General features: G+C 30.9%; 2 pseudogenes; one reads left to right on the top strand and one right to left on the bottom strand.

Moving 5' to 3' along the window:
* The window catches only part of LOC120583785 (UPF0711 protein C18orf21 homolog), a 159,656-nt pseudogene that overhangs the window by 36,717 nt on the left and 104,934 nt on the right, over window positions 1–18,005 (top strand).
* LOC120583958 (uncharacterized) lies at window positions 13,333–13,451 on the bottom strand (annotated as a pseudogene).

The raw sequence follows: 18,005 nt of genomic DNA, 5'->3' as shown, positions 1-18,005 counted from the left end.
AATTTTAAAATTTAAGAAATTAGAAAAGGAAGTATAATGGTATTAAATAAAACAGAAAATAAAGACAAAAATTATCACCCAAATCTTATTTTTCTAAATGCAAAATAACATATGGCTAAGACTCTACAAATTTGCATTGTTATTAACTTTAAAATATACTTTGAAAACGTGTCTTTATTAGCTGAGAACTATTTTTTAAGTTATCATTTTTAATGGGTGTTAAAATAATCTTATCACAGCATGGCCTTTACTCTAGCTTTACATGTCTAGGAATTTGGTCTTTGGTCAAATCCTTCCTACAAGACTAACTTGAGAAAATTAAAGAACACTGGATGCAACATAAGTGAGAATCCAAACAAGATCACTTCTACCTAATTACTATGATTACTTATCAAATAATAATAACTGAAAGTTAACTATCCTGCTTAGAGTGCAGCTTCACTAGATAATGGAGTTCTTCACATACCTATTGCTAATAACTTTCTCGAACTGAGGTGATCCACACCTTTATAATTTCATCTCCCATTATTGCTCTCGTCCTAATGTGGAATTACTAAGATATTTTGAGGTCATGTCTGGGATCTCTACTATGATATTTTTGTTCATGTTGTGTTTTCAGTCTTGTATTCTTCCTTACACCTAAGAATATTGCTGGCCGGAGCCTATATTGTCTTATGAATTTGATTGTTCATCTCAAACTAAGAGTACTTTCAATTTTTATTGAAATACCTTTATTAAATGGTTTTATTTTACAAGTTTTTTTTTTTCTCATTGTTAAGTGTTTTGGTGTTTTTTATATACTACTAAGGAAAATATCTTCTAGGAAAATATCTTGTACTTATTTTTTGTGTTCCATAATAAGACTTTGAGACCCAAGTAATTACAGAATTGCGTGTGATGAAATAATGATGTGGTTCTGTAAATATCTCCTATTAGTAAAGTGCATATAGTTATGCACCATGTAACATTTATTTTGATTGTTTTGAGGGTGCTTTGCTTTTTTTTTTTTTTTTGCTTTCTAGTTCAGTTGTAGGGTATTGCATTTGCTAAAAACATTGTCTCTGGAATATTTGACTTTTCCTTTATTAGTTTGGTTAAATTTAAAACCCAAGAGATGTCATTTAAAGATTGAAGTTGTGAATGCTGATGGCACAGCTGATGACTTTAATATATTAACTTCCAGTACTGTAATTTAATATGGAATCAAAGAAAATAAAGTATTTGGGTTGTAAGACAGTAAAATAGGTATTTCTTATTAGCCTATTTGAGATTTCCAAGATTACCGGATCCAATAGGAAGTGTGTGTTTGTGAATTCGTGTATGTGTGTGTGCACGCGTGCGCATGTGCTTTCATGCGCTTAATAATAGGAGTTAAAATAGAGCTCTGTCATGGGCAATATTCTTTAAAAATATCTAAATGGGCTTGGGATCATTGAGATAATATATAGACATTGTTATTCAAATTAAACACAGTCTATATATTTGTAACTTCTTATTCTAAGGCCATTAATGTTATTTAAAGAAAAACAGAACTTTAACAAAAGGTAGTGCTAGTCTTAATGTCATATGCAAACAACTCTAGTCATAAAATTTAGTTTGTGACAGAAGACCATCTTTATTAGTGAAATTACCAAATGACAAATTCTTCTTTGAAAAAAATAAAATTGCTAACACTTTCTTACATACATGTAGCATAAAACTACATTAACAGATTGCTTGCTATTTGAGATTTAGGAATTATTCTTTAATAAACAAATTAAATTATTTTCATTGAAGTACTCCTGATTTTGTAATATATGAGAACTTTAAACTACGTAAGAATACAGACGTATTCCAAAACACTTTTATTGTGAATTTATAATTTAGGAATAAATTTTAATAAGAAAATTAAATATTAACTATAAACTAACATCTGTTCAAGTATTCATAAAGAATAAATAATGGTATCGGAAATTAAGTTTTCTTGTGAGATTAATATGAATTTAGTGAACTAAAAATTAAAATGTTTTTTCAAATTTTCTTTAAACCATATTTTAATTAAGCCACAAAATTATGAAAACCAAAGAGTAAGTATTTCAAACACTATTCTTCTTGATGAACTAAATATTCAGCCTGCTATTTGCATTCTAATTTTTTTGCTGGAAAATAGTTGTAAAGGTAAGTTAATTTTCATGCTAACTCAAAGTTGGCAGGTCCCCTTACTGTTACATCAGAGTTGACAAGGAAGCCAACCAAATCAGAGTTTCAATTATAACACATTTTGCTATATATAAAGTCTGACATACATGAATCAAAATATAGTTCATATATTTTGGATGCTAAAGTGTAATCGTTAAAAACACTTTTAAGAGTCGAAAATATATTTTGGTCTTGTTAACAAAAATAGTCATTATGATAATAAATTAAAAATCTGAATAGAGTTATCTGTTTTCATTATGAAAAGTGTCTACATACATCTTGCTTGGATATGTTGTTTCAGGTATTCAGGATAACTTCTCAAATTCTCAGCCTCTACAAATCCAGTTCTGTCTAATGTACAGTTCATCTTCTGTTCAATTGGCCCACACAATAATACAAGAAGGAAAGCCTCAGTTAAAGACAAAACTTCTTATAGCTGAGGATGAGAAACTAGGAAAAAATTCCTTCAGCTAATTATAACAGAGTGTTTTCAGTGAGCTTTATATTAGCATTTAAACTCTGGCTGTTTGCTGGCCTGATGGCCAGTCACCCATGCAATATGTACTTCTCGTGTTGATATACATGGAGGTGTAGTGGAATTGGAAAACAGATATAACTCTGTTCAGGGACTATAGAGGAAATCATTAAAGTAAATATCTGACACACATAATGCTGTGCTGTTGTCTCACTATTCCATAGACCATGATATCCTGGGCATTGGGTGCCATCTTTGGCTCAGATGGCAGAATAACATTTTTACTTGATGGATTAACATGATATCTTTACAGAAGCATGAACAAACAAAAACAATCGAGGAGGACTTTAAGGTAACGTGAAGTTTACCCATCATAAAAGTAAAGGCCAAGAAAAATTGTCTTAATATGATCTCGTTTGTACCCACACTGGTAAAGACTAAGGACATTCAAGTTATCCTGCTTTAATTGGCAGCTTCTAATGAGACTAGAGGTGAGCATGACATATAGTTTTGTCCTTTCAGATTTCCAATTTATGATGTTTTGGGCTTCACACATCCCAAACTAACTTATGATTTTTTTCTCCAAAACTGCTCCTTCTACTCTTCCATTTTGATTTAAAAATGTCAACTCCAGCTTCCAAGTTGTTCAGACAAAAACGCCTGTAGTCATCCTTGATTCCATACTTTCAAACTCCATATCTAATCTATTCTGGTGGCTCTACATTCTAAATATATCCAGAGTCTGATAACTTCTCAATAGACCAGAGTTGCTGACTGAAAATAAAATGCAGCCATACGCATAATTTAAAGTTTCCAGAAGCCACATTAAAAAGAAAAAAATAAAGAAATTGATTTTGATAAGATATTTAACTCAAAGTAATTAAAATATTTCAACATGTAATCAATTAAAAATATTAATGACATACTGCTATTTTTTTTTCATATTAAGTCTTTGAAATCTGGGATGTATTTTGCACTTAGAGCCCATTTCAATTCAGACTTGCCACATTTCATAGGTTCAGTGACAACATGCAACTAGGAGCTCACACACTCCACAGCTCCAAACAACAATTTTCTAACGTCTCTTTCTACCCTTGCCTCTTATAATTTATTCTCAATACATAGCTGGAATCCTAATAAAACATATAAAATAGATTTTTATAAAATATAAAAACACAAAATGACTCATATTCTTCATATATGATGCTTATTTCTTTAAATATGCAATTTTACATTTGTTATAAGTGATGTGGTTCATGACATGCTACTCTAAAATTTGGTGCCTCTACATATTCAATCTTAAACTGAAGGAATTTGAAAAAAATGGCAGAAGCAAGAAGGTCACTCTGACCCCCACATTGCTCTGCACTGAAAGCCTGAGATAAAGCTCTCAGGTGAAAGGTTCCCTCTCTGTTACAAAAGGAAAAATACATTTTTATCACGAGAGATGGGGAATTTGGGACCCAGAAATCTGTACAAACTAAACTTGTAAACCAACTCTTATCTTTGCAATCAGCTCTTCACCATTTACTACTTTTAGCTCAAATCTCTCTGCTTTGTCAATTCTTCACAAATGTATTGTTTCTTTGTCTAAAAGGTATAAAAGCTTCCTGCTCTGGTCACTTCTTTGGGTCTTCATTCTCATGTGAAGGATTTCATGTACATATAAAAAGTCAATAACATTTTTATGCTTTTCTCCTGTTAATTTGTTTTTGTCAGTTTAATTTGCAGACCCAACCAGGTACCCTAAGAGAGTCTAAGAAAACCTTTTTCTTCCCCTGTGTAAGTCAGTAGTGTTCATTAATAAATAAACTATATTAATATTTCTAAAATATGTCTGATTTTAATAACTTATTATCATTTATTGGCAGTGTAGATCATCACTTTACAAGGGGAAAACTCTAACCAATGCATAAAATAAAACCATTTCTTTGTTACAAAATAATTTAAATGAAGAATAAATTAATTAGAATTCTTTTGTCTTTTCTGTTTTGCCCTGTGGCCCCAAAACACCTATTCATTTTGATCTAGCCACAAAACTATGTGGCCTTAACTTTTATAATGTAGAGAGATTTTATCACATGAAAGAAAAACTTTCCAAAGGAGATTTTCAGGCTCCACAGGATGAAAGAAATACATCATAAATGTTTTTAAATAAAAATAAAGTCAAAATAAGATATGATTTTTTCTTTAAAAAATGGCTCTAAAAAACAATGAGATAGAGGAGCTTGTTACTTTTTTGATTGCATCATTTTACAATGAAATGGTAGTGAATAATATTTTAAAAAGTATAAAATGTAGTTTTCTCGACTCCACTTGTTAAAATAGAAACTGAAAATTAAATTATATCAGTACTAAAAAATACTCAAGACAGTATAAATTTTAAATCATACATCTTAAAGCTAACCCTTCGAATTAGGAAAAATGATTGATGAAACATGCTAAATAATAATTATACAACAATTTGCTTTCCGGTTAGGTATATATAAGTGTAAAGCTTATTCTTATCAAAATCCATATTCAGATATTGCTAAAATAATGCTTCATTTAAATCAGTAGCTCTCAAACACATCATGTCTAAATTATCATAATTAAGAAAATCATATCACAGTATATTCATTTCTAAATTATCATAATTAAGAAAATCATATCACAGTATATTCATTATCTGACATTCAGGAAAAAAGATCTATTTATTAGTCCTCTCAATGAGTCTTTGTTGTCTTCCTGTCATCATCCTGAAAGTGTCTTCTTTGATTATTAAGAGTAGAGATGAATCAGAAGGGTTAAATTGTTAGTCTGTAATAGAGAGGAGAGGTCTATTTTTATGTCCTTCATAATTAGGACCTACACGGCAGAGGGAAATACTTTGGCAAAGCATGAACTTCTGCATCTCGTTTATGGTCATATGTTTTATCATCATCAGCAAAAAGTTGACCAGATAAAAAATTTGATGACATGATTTTCAGTGAAAGTCAGCTGTACCATTGATCAGTGATTGAAGAAGAAAAGTAAAAGGTGTTGGCTCTCATGTAAATAAAAAATTGATTCAGAATCTATTCCTTTTTGCAAAATGATTCACCATTCTGAGCTGTAGCATGGTAAGTCATAAATTCTAAAAAAAAGTAATTTAAATAGTTTTGAATATTAAAGGCACGGTACCTCCATATTTCTAATTATGATAATTTAGAAATATTTTTGTGGCACTAATTATCAATTTAAACATCATCTATTAACTTATTTTTGAGATTTCTGTCTCTTTTTAATGCTGTTTCCCAACTTCTTCCTACACCTCAGTATTATTAGATAATATCTTTTTGATTAAATCAAGAACTACTGTTTACATGAATATGACCTATAAGTATTGATTATTTCTGTAGACCACCATTTTATTTTTTCCTTAGAAGTAATTTTTTAAGTATTTTTTCCATTGGCTTAGTTTTCTACATACTTATCACTATTCATCTCAGAACTACTTTCACAGTGACCTACTCTGAATTTTTAATTTTCATATCATAAATCTATCCATCTATTTTTTATTACTTGGAGACCTAATTTCTACATCCCCTGCTCCAATACAGACTCTTTTTCTATTCTAGTCTTCAAGCATGCTTCTCTGTTGGATTTTTTCTTTTCTATAGTCTATTTCACTTAATCGTTCTGAAGCATAGTCTATAATAACATAGAGTTATGTATTTTAGCCCTAGGATATTTCAAAATATTTCTACTCTATCATAACATTTAAATGATAGATAGTATGGGTACAGGATTTTACTTCAAAAATCCTTTCCTCTAGGAAATTAAATCTTGGCTTCACCATCTTTTAAAATCTAATTATGCTGGACAGGATTCTGAAGCCACTCTAGAAGTCATTCTTTCATGCCCCGCCTCCCCGCCACTCACCGTTTGTAAGCTTATAGGGTTTTAAATTTATATTAAGTGTTCTGACATTTCATGATTTGTTCATGAGACAGTTCTTTTCTTTCATTGTCCTGGACACTCTTTTGATCCTATCCATTGAGAAATTTTCAGTTAATAGAAAATTTAATTATGTAGTTACTTCGATAACTTCTACATGCCGTTTCTTCTTTTCCTCTGTAACACATATTAGACAGATATTGTGACACTTGGATATTGATTATTTTTTTAAAAAGACAAACATTGTTCTTATCTTCATTTTAAAACATTTTCTTATTCTCTGATTTTTCCTTTTCCTTGTCTTTTTATTTTTCATTTTGATGTTTTCTTCATCTTCTCTCTCTAGTTTCCTTTGTCTCTGTGTTCACAATTTGCACTATCCCTAATAGCTATTGGCCTGATCATCCAGGGGTAATTCAGAGTAGAATGGCTCAGTCATGGTCAGTATCTTCCTCCAAAAAAAAAAAAAAAAAAAAAGTGGTGATTTTCTCTCCTGCGCCAAAAGAAGGAAACATTTTCCTGTTTTCAATATTCTGCAGTTTTACTGAAATAACTTTGGTATTGTCTCCTCCCATATTCATATCATGTAGGTTAAATACTTTTTCATCTATTTTTTCCCTTTTTTCTACAGATAGAGGCTATAAAATCATGTTTTTCTGGAAGTTCCTCTTCAAAGTTTTGAGTTTATAACAAAACACTAAGAAAAATATTATGTAATTTAATTTTTCAGAAGATGAAAATAATCCGTGTTAAATTTGTTCTGAAAAGACAAATGTACTAAGGATACAAAAAGAACTTAGTATTTTAAAATATATTTCCAAGGACATTTTTTACTTTATTGTGTTGTCATTTCTTGAAACTACTTTTTATCTAACAGTTATCCTCATCATTTTGTCATGATTTTGTACATGTATGAATTCACATCAAAAGTTTAGGAACTCTTTTAATGATGATAGGCAGCAATATCTGCCATTTTTTACATATTCCCTTACCTATAGTTACTTTGCCCATTTTATCTAAGTCTTATCAACTGAAAGTAATAGATGACAAATAGCTATTAGCTATTAACCATCTGTTCTATGTAAGGTGGTATACAAAGAACTAATCAATGTTTCAGGCACTGATAGTATCCTCAGAAGGCATCATTATATGAAATGACAGAGATTAGTGCAGAATATATAGTGCTGAAGCCAGATAAACTTATGCTGAAAATTCTGTTATTTTACTAGAAAGTAGACAAGACTGAAATCTCAGTTTTCTAATTTCTAAAGTAAGCATAACAATTCCTGTATGATGAGACCGGACATAGATTAAATAAAATGACTTAAGGAAAATGCAGAGAATAATATATCCATTAGATTTGACACTACTTACAAAAAAACAAAAATATCAGTGGCATTATTGTGATAGAAGCATATGTCTCTCCTACACAAAGTGTGATCTAAAGGCAAAGTATGATCCCGATGGGTTTCTGATCTAAGTTGTGGAATTATTAGCCAAGAAAATAACCATTTTATTCAAAAGTTCTCAAAACAAAGAGATGGGTGTTATTGGTTTTTTGGATTCCATGGAAAAGCATAACCCTGATATAAGAAGCCAAAGAAAGGTAGATAGTGAGATTTACAACAGCATGAAGAAACTGTGTACGTTGGACTATGTGAGAGGGAGAGAAGTGCATAGTGGAAAACTAACTTGAAGTAATGAAATGAACTATGCTACTCTTTTCATACATTACCTACAACTTCAGGTAGAGACATACTCTAAATACTCCAGAACAAGACAATCCTCCATATTGAAACATTTATACCTTCCACAATAACCTCTGATTCTTTTGCCTAAATGTTTTGTCATGTCCTGCCCTAACAGACCTTAGCATGAATACGATACAATAGAGTGTGATGTATTTTTAAGAAAATAAACTTAAACCACTGGTTCGAATGTTAGTTCCACTATATGTCTATGTGACTTTAGACACATTATTTAAACTCTCCAAGCTTTAGTATTCCCATCCTGAAGATATTGATAATAATAATATCGCTCATATAGGGTTGTTGAAAGAAAAAAACAATAATTTCAAAAAGTAGCTTAGCGAAATGCTTAGTAACTTATAGGAACCCAAAACATTTTATTTTTATTTTATTTTTTTTATTTTTTTAATGCTGTATTCTACATCCTCTTCAGTTTCGTAACTACTAATTTATACTTCTTCATTAATTCAAAACATTTTAGATATATTTTTTTACATGATGGGAAGAAATTTCCAGTCCTGGTTATTATAAAGATATATCATCTTCACCATCTTTATTTCAAAAAAGAGAACAGAATTATATAATACCATGATACTCCCTTGTGTTTAATGAAACTATGATTATCAAATTTTTAAATTGATCAAGTGATGAGTCCAGTATTTCATAGTCTAAGATTTACAATGTAAACACTATAGCAAAACTATACTTTATTACAATACGATTCAGAAATTTCACATAAATTAAATAATATTGATTCTATATTTTAGATCTTTGATAATAAATATTGGTTTTGATGCATAATCAAATGGTAGAAAAATTATTTATACTGTATTTACATTAAAAATATATATGACAAAAAATTTTTAAAAACGTTTACTCTTGTTTATATTATCTTTCTATTTTAATATACTTTTGTTATATAATATTTATAAGACTAAAGAATTATAACTCTCTAAAATTGATATTATTTTTTACATTTTACTTACTTGGATTGCTCTATAATTTTGTACATGTCTGCATAATTCAAATATAGTATAAAAACTGAAGACACTTTTATAATCCATAATCTGGTTTAGCAATGCTTTCCCAAATGCTCCTGTTACAAATAATTAGTCTTTTTAATTTTTTAATATCTCTTGAGAAACTATCCATTTCCACAGATCTTGGTATCAAAAGAGGAATAAGTAATAATCTGAAATAATAAGTGTTGAAAGTTGAGTAAGTAATCATATGCAGTCTGTTCTGTGAAACAACAGTGAATTTTGAAAATGAAATCAAATTTGTGTCAGTTTTCTTCACTGTTTTACACATGATATAAATCGTGGATTTGTGAATAAATAGTAAAGAAACCAAACCTATGTTAACTATTAGAAAATATGAAATGATTTCATTTGAAGTTCATAAACTCCACAGACTGAGACAAATATCCTAAACTATTTATTTTAACAAACATTGAGTATAGCAGTTCTGTACCATAACATGATACTTCAAATTAAACTTTTGCATCTCAAGTGACCTTTACAGCACTTTTACAGTTCATAAATTCTGTATAAAGTTGCTCTGTAGAATAGTTTTAATAAATCTTGATTCTACTCTAAACATTAGCACACCTACTTGAAGTGGCATTTTCAGTCCTAACAAACAAAAATGCAGAAATGGATCTCCTCTGCCATATGGAGTATTTGCCATAGAACTTATGAATGAGGAATGAGGAAAAGCACTACCAATTATTTATTGTTGCCATAGGAAAAACAAATAAACCAGGTGCTCATTATTTACATATATTTAAAACAGGTTTAAGAGTAATAAAGACGATTTGGCAACTATGAGGAAAATAGTTTGCTAACGTTATGAAGATGTGAGATTACATGATGGAGAAAGAGAAGAAGTTGTTAAGATATGAAAGTCTTTACCTCTTATATATGTATCTTGTCAACTTTCTGTACTAAGAACATTACAGTGTTCAGCATATTGGTTATATTTAATTGGAGAGAGCTCAGTCATTCTATTTCTTCTGTCATTATTTGCTTCACTTGGAATTTTAAGTTTGTGATTGTATTTGGAGGAAATTTATGGAAATTTCCACACATCATTTCTGTGTTGGCTAAGTAGAACATACCCTTTTACATCTAAGCTCCTCGAAACCAGAACAGTGTTGAATGAAGGCAAATGAAAATGTTGAACTTTAGTTAAATATCAGCTTTACCACTGTGTTCATGTTACAAGACAATTTAAAAAATTAAGAATGTAAATAAATACTATTTAGTCTTTTCAAACTACGCTGAAGATGTTAATACAGACAAGATAATGTTTAGAGTGAACTAAAAGAGAGAAGCAAAGGACTTGGATTATATATTTCCTTCTCATTCCTTTTAGGCAGCCCTTACCCAATCTTTTCTATTTTCTTTTCTGAACTTCAATTAGAAAGATTGTTGAACTTCTGGATCGAACTTCCTTAACTTATCCTCTATATGCATTTTTTATTCTACTTTTTGCCTGATATTCTAAGAAAATCCCTAAATTTAATCATTTTTACTTGATTAATTTTCTCTTCAGCATTATCCATTCTGCTATTTACTCCATCTCTATCTGTTGAATTTTTAAAAAATGAAAATTTTATTTTCCAAAACATGGCTTTTTGGATTCTTTATTATGGGGGGAAATATCTCCGAAGATATATGACACATTTATATTTTTACTCAAGTCTCTGTTGGTTCTATTTATTTTATTTTGTATTAGTTCTGTTGAGATTGGTATCGTATTTTTATGGTTTTGATTTTATTCCAATGTTGGCGATTTGGGGTTCCTTGATCATATAGTGTTTGAGAATTCTTATTCATCTTTCTATTACATTTACTTACGTCTGAATTGGTAACTGAAAGATGGGACTTGGTTCCCTTGTGAGATCCCTGATCTTTCTAGGATCAACAATTTCCTGGGGATTTTCCCCCATCAGGCCCAGTTCCTGCATTTGTGTTAAAATCTGGAGATAATTGCATCACTATTTGCTGCTTAACATGAATGTTTTTTAAATTCTTGTGGCACGTACCACTTTTTTCATCCATTGACTCTGACCTTAATCTTCCACACATCATTTCTAAAGGTTGTTTTTATCAACCTTTTTTCACACTTGTTTTAGAGATTTCTTGTGACTTTATTTCTCCATAGATTAGATTCCCGTGTTTTTTCTACTTTTCAAGTATCTTATAAATTTTTGTGCTTTAATAACACTATTTCTTTTTTTCCCCACTTAGTGTTGTATTCATCACCTTAAAAATTAGTTTTTCTAGCGCACCATCGAATTTTGGGCTGGGGGATATATGCCTTATCTTAATCCAATATGTTTATTAATTTATAAACTAGCTAATCAAGATGTTAATATCACAGATTAGTATAGCAACCTTCTGACATAAAGTTTTATTACCCATGTGTCTTATCATTTACCATGTGTTTTATCATTTACCCATGGTTTTCTTGTGAAAACCATGAAAGATAAAATCAAAGCTCTGTGAGCATTGCGAAGATTATTTAATATTGGAATTCAAATACCAGATCACAAAGTAAGCCCCATAGAAAAGGATTTGGCAATTAAGTACCATTCAGAAAGCCTTGCTTTTATTTTAAATTTATTTTATTTTTAATGTACAACCGTTTGTTTGTATACCAGTCTTTAAGAAGTCAGTTTTTCTAAAGGAGGACATTGCAAACAGCTTCATTAGATAATAAATCTTTTATTAATGCCATTTAAAATTTTTTCCCACTGAAAGTGTCTTTGACTCATAAAAATGTTATACTGATTAAGATTTATAAATTTACTGTGACTAAATGAAAGAGAGCCATCAGTATGCATTGTTAAATTATTTAAAGTACTTTTCAATAACTTTACTGTTAATCCAAGGACTAGTTAGAGCTGAAAATTGACTTCTCTCATGTAGAAATAAAAAGTTCAGTGAAACATGTGATGGTTTTAAGGACGATTTTTGCACTATAAAAAAAGGTAAGCCTAATGATAGCCAAAAGCAAAACTTGGCCGATTATACTGGAACTGCTTCTAGTGAAATGATTCCTTTACTTATGTTGGTACAATGTCTGACCTTCCTCATCAGACCACTACAAATCTGAGAAGCTTCTTGAGAGAGAGAACCACGCATAATGTAGATTCATAATTTTTGTGTTTACTACTAGAGACCCTGAGTAATGATAGACAATCAATAAAAGTGTTGAAGCTTCTTGCCTTCTCATTTCTGGACCCAGGCTCTCTAAAGAGGTGAGAGACCAGAGCATAGATCTTTTTAGCAGGTCTTCCTTCTTCCAAATTAAGTGAGCGTGGTATGTCCATGTTTCTGAGATTCAGTTGGAAAATTTCTAATTTGTGAATATTTGTATAGTGGTGATAATGGTATCTGTTTCTAGAACAGAGTGTCTGGGTTATATGATTCCCAATTAATTTTCATGATCCAAGAATCAGAGGGAGACATATGGGCTGAGGATTCTTAGAGAATCAACAACAAGCAATCAAGGGGTGACTTCTGGGAAATATACCAGTATCTCTCAGTTTACATCACAAAAATGAAGGTACCTTGGTCCCCTGAACTCATCAAAGACTGTTAGTATGTGAAGCTTGTAGAAAATTATATTGATTCACAGCTTTTGTGTTTTCATTTTCAATGTGAAGGTGTTCAAAGTTTCTACATTTGATTTAAAATTCAAATTAAAAAGAGAGGAGTTTCTATTCATTGTTGTAACAAGAATAAATTTATAGGCCATAGACAAGGTGAGCTAAAAATAGAATCAAGGTTTTTAAAGGTCAGTGCCTTAGAAGGTTAACTTACCACTTCAGATGCAGCTTGATGTAGGGTCAAAAAAGTTGTAGTGACTGCATATTATTTAAAGATCTGTTTCTAACCACACATGGAATGAAAAATCAAAAAAAAAAAAAAAATTTAAGCAAGGCAACCTTGGTTGACCTCACAGACCTTGTCAGTTTACAATTCCTTAATTTTAAATTTTCCGCACCTACAGCACCTGGTCTTCTTAAGTAGTCTCTCATCCAAGTACTAACCAGGCCCAACCTTGCTTAGCTTCTGAGATCAGACAGGATCAAGCTTGTTCAGGGTAGCATGGCCATAGGCTCAGATCATTTTTTAACACTGCTGGTAGTTGATGTCTCAAGAGAAGATAGCAAGATTATCTGTGAGTGTACTTTCAGATTGTAGAGGAAGAAACACTAAACTAGAAACGCCAAATAACTGCAGTGGAGCTACTGCTTAAAGTAGTGGCTGCCAAACTTTGCTGCACACTGGAATCACATGGGCTCTTTAAAATGTATAGATACCTGTAATCCACTCTCAGATATTCTGATTTTTTTTTTTTTTGGTATAGGATGTGACCTGCACTGTAAGAATTTTAGAAGCTTTCCAAATAATTCTGATGTGCTGCAAAGATTGAAGACTACTGATTTAAGCCACTATTAACATGCAAATTTTCAGCAATTCCACTTTCTCATTGATAAATGAATGAGTAATAAAATTCCTACCTTGTAGGGTTGTTGGGATGATTAAACAAAGATGCAACATGAAAACATTTGGAAAGTGTTAAAGTGATGTTTAAAAGGTAAAGAATCAACTGGTAGTTGATGTGAGTTTAAAAGGATTATTAAGATTTTCTAGATAAGTTTGCAACTCTAGTGATTGTCATATATTATAGGTTTATATTCCTTAAAAGTTTAGAATTCTAATTGCATTTCAAAATTGGTTTCTCCTTATATTGTACTCATATGCTGACATCGAGTTATTATATTATGACTTACGTAGCACGGCACACGAGGACGCATGCAGCTTGGCAGTCAGCGGTTGGTCCAGTTCTCTTTGAATCACTTTGACATCTTGGGCAAGTTGTTTAACATTTCTGTGCTTCACTCATCTATAACATACAGAGAGTGTTATATGTCCTAACTATTTCGAAGTATATGAGGAGAATCAAATGTGCTAATAGATGAAAGTCCTTGGAGAAGTAAAGTTATATTAACCTTTTACAATAAAGACATAAGTTTCTAAAGGTAATGGCAAGAGAGAGAGAGAGAGAGACAGAGAGAGAGAGACAGAGACAGAGACAGAGACAGAGAGAGAAAGAGAGAGAGTATATATTATCAGAGACAGAAACAGAGAGACAGAGAGACAGACAGAGAGACAGAGAGAGAGGGAGAGAGAGATGTATATATAATGAGGCTAATATGTCTGGAAAACCGAAGGTTTAGTTGACAACCTCAGTCCAAAAAAAAAATCCTAGGAGCACACTGGAGGCTACCAGTTATAAGCTAGATTGGTGAATTTCTAGTTTTCTGTATGTAGATGTGTATAATTAAAGCTAAAAAATGCCTGAAAATAAACATAAATATGTTTGTGGTGTATAATATAGTTATAAAAATAACTGATACATTTGGTCTCATTCTGTTCAGAAGTGTTGCACATTTGTGGCCTCAGTGTAAAGCCAAGTTCCCTCACACAATGTCGTCAACATTTAAGAAGTTTAGCTTGGTTTTCGTAATCTTTTTTCTATGTTTAATCCATAGATTTTTATCTTTTAGTAAGTATTTCACTATAATACATGTATTTTTTAATTTTAATTTTCTTCACATCTGGTCTTAAGCTTTAGATTTAATTTTTCTAGGTTATTTAAATTATATTTTTTCTTGATTTTCTACCTCTTTTACTTTCAAATATATGCGGAAGAGAAATATTTTCTAAATAAATGTAGATTGTTCCTAAAACTTTCATTCACTGATGCATTTCATGAAATGTGCTTAAGCAGATATGTCTTTTTATAATTGCCTTATTTGCATTTAGTGTCGAAGGTAAGGCTTCACTCAACATGCATTTTTAGGCTTAACCATATGCTTAATTGATTGTGCACTTATGAGAATTCAAAAGTGATGAAAAAAATGGTCCTATACTTCTGCAATTTATAATCTATTGCAAGAAGTTAGACAAATACGAAAAAAATTATAAAGTTTTCAGTAATAAATAAAAATGTATAATCCATGCACAAGTCCTATAAAATACAAAACTAAATGACTAGTTTGTGTAGCAAGAAAACAGGCAGGAGCTGGTCTTGAGTCAGAGGACCCTGAGCCAGTTATTGAAGTAATTCTGGCTGTGAGTAATTAGAGAAGAGGATGTGAACATTCCACAAAAAGTTGAAGGAGAAGAAGGATGTCTGGATTATGGCCGAGATAGCATGAATAATCATGATAAAAATAATATGTCTAGAGGTGATAAGAATGATCAGCAGGAGGTTAGGGAGCTAATAAAGCAAAATATAAACATTTGCCTCATTTTCATGTAAAATGAAGTCTTTTATTACCCTTTCTTCCATCTTTACTTCAAAGTATGAAATCTATCATCTATCTATCTATCTATCTATCTATCTATCTATCTATCTATCTTTCTTCTATCTATCATCAACTATTCATCTGTCTAACTATTTATGTCTGTCTATCTGTCTGTCTATCCATGACTTAAAAGTTTACCTTTGCTTGTCCCTGAGTTTTGGTTTGAGAAAGATTTATAACTGGGAGAAGTTGGATGAAAGGTGCATGGGAACTCTCTATACTGTTTCTGCAACTTATTGTGGATCTGAAACTACTTTAAAATAAAAAGTTATGCTTAATTTTTTAAAATTTGCCTTTTTCTTGAATATGGATATAGGTACCCAAAAATACATTGGAAAGAAAATGAGAATGAAGATTATTCACTTAGGTAATAGTTCATAATTAAGAATTTAATTTAAAAGTCATTTTGTTTTTGAGGAAAATGTTATAGTTTATAGATATATAATCATTCCAACTAAATAACTAACTTACTAAAGAATTCTCTGTAAATCTATTCATTTAGAGAAAGCAATACAACTTCGTGTAGAAGAGAAATTTAAGTCGATGCAATTTTTCACTAACATGATTAAAATATAAAATAGTATTTTTTACCTATTATTATATCCCATTCTCTTTTCCAGTATTTAATATAGAATAAGCATCTCCTATGTTATTTGTTACCTAAAAGTTATACTGAAATAATTGAAAAATGGGATGTGTTTCATGATCTTATTTTTATGATTCTATAACCATACTTTGTGTTTTTATGAAACATGCTTATTTCTGCTTTCTTTGGCACTTATTTGTTTACCTTCTTATACAGTAAACAATCTTACTACATTTTAAATTTAGGAAACAAAACCTGATTTTTAGCAAAGGTGACATGTTTATGAATTGATTATTTTCTTTCTATCCAATTTGGCATTTTTTAAAGTCTTAAAATAATCACTTGGACTTTAAGTACTAAATTGAAGCACTTCTTTAAGTGCTTCTTAGAATTAAACCTCTTTTGTGAATGGCTATTAAATGGAATGTTTCACTAAAATTTTTTATCATCTATGCATCTCACAGCAACTTTTATCTGGAAATCTGCTAGTGTTTTAGAAATCATTATTTCATTATCCACTATCCTCAAAACTTTTCCTAAGTGTTAAGCAAATATTTCTCTCTTAAATCTTCCTTCATTTCCCAAGTAAAAAAGTTAAGACACAAAAATAAAAAGTGACTTTACTGGAACAATTCTCATTTTCTGCCAGTACAGGCTCTTATGAGAACATGATGGCCCTGTCCATCTAGTCAAAAAAGAAAAAAGGTGTATTATAATTTTTGTGTGTCTTCTAACCAGAGATGACAGTCATGAAAGAATACTTCAGGTGAAGAATAGTATTCTGTAGGTGACCTGAGTAATCTTAATGTCCAAGAGCAGTGAGCACTTTTAAGTAAACAGCAAAGCAAAAGCATGCTATAACAGGCCCTTAATAAATTTAATTAATAAATATTAATTGGAGCTAGGCACTGCTTTTGACCCTTGAGTTCTGCCCATGGTAGTTCTTGAATAGTATCTTTATTATAATGTCAATCTAGAATAAAACACACTACTGATAGTTCACTCACTCTTTAAACAACATTTAGAGAGTGTGTATTGTATACTAGACACTGTGTATTAGGAATGCAACATCAAATACTTTAGTAGTTAAGAGTGTGAGGATTGGAATCTCATTTCTAATGTTTAAATTCTACCTACCGCTTACAGCGTGGCCTTTGTTAATTTTTAAATTGTCTTTTGCTCAACTTATTCCTCTATAAAGGGGGTATAAGAGTAAGAATAATGTCTTTACACATTGTTGTGATTATTAAATAAAGTAATACATGCAGATGGATATTATTTAGATATAACTTGATACTGAAAGATGACAGTGTCAGTATGGAGACAGAGAAAAATCATCACTGTGATAATGTGCACATGATACAATGCAAAATTAGGAAAAAGCATAGGTAGGCACAGGCTGCAGAACAGAAAAGTATTTGAGCAAATTGGATACTAGAGCTGATTTGAAGGAAGACAACAATTAGATAGGTGAAATGACTGGAGAGCTATGTCAGAATCAGTATTTGTGAACACAGAAGCAAAAATCCTGCCAAAATTGTAAAGTTGCAAGGAAGTCCATTACTGGAGAAGCATATATATGGTCAGTGTGGAAAAAAAAAATAGCAAGAGAAAGGTAGAAGGAAAGGAAGGAAGGAAGGAAGGAAGGAAGGAAGGAAGGAAGGAAAAGAGAGAAAGAGAGAGAGAAAGAGAGAAAGAAAAAAAAGCAAG

The sequence above is a fragment of the Pteropus medius genome, unplaced genomic scaffold, assembly GCF_902729225.1.
Source record: "Pteropus medius unplaced genomic scaffold, Ma_sr-lr_union100, whole genome shotgun sequence".
NCBI lineage: Eukaryota > Metazoa > Chordata > Mammalia > Chiroptera > Pteropodidae > Pteropus > Pteropus medius.
Note: the sequence above shows the minus strand (reverse complement) of the source record. Positions and strands in the feature narration are given on the sequence as shown.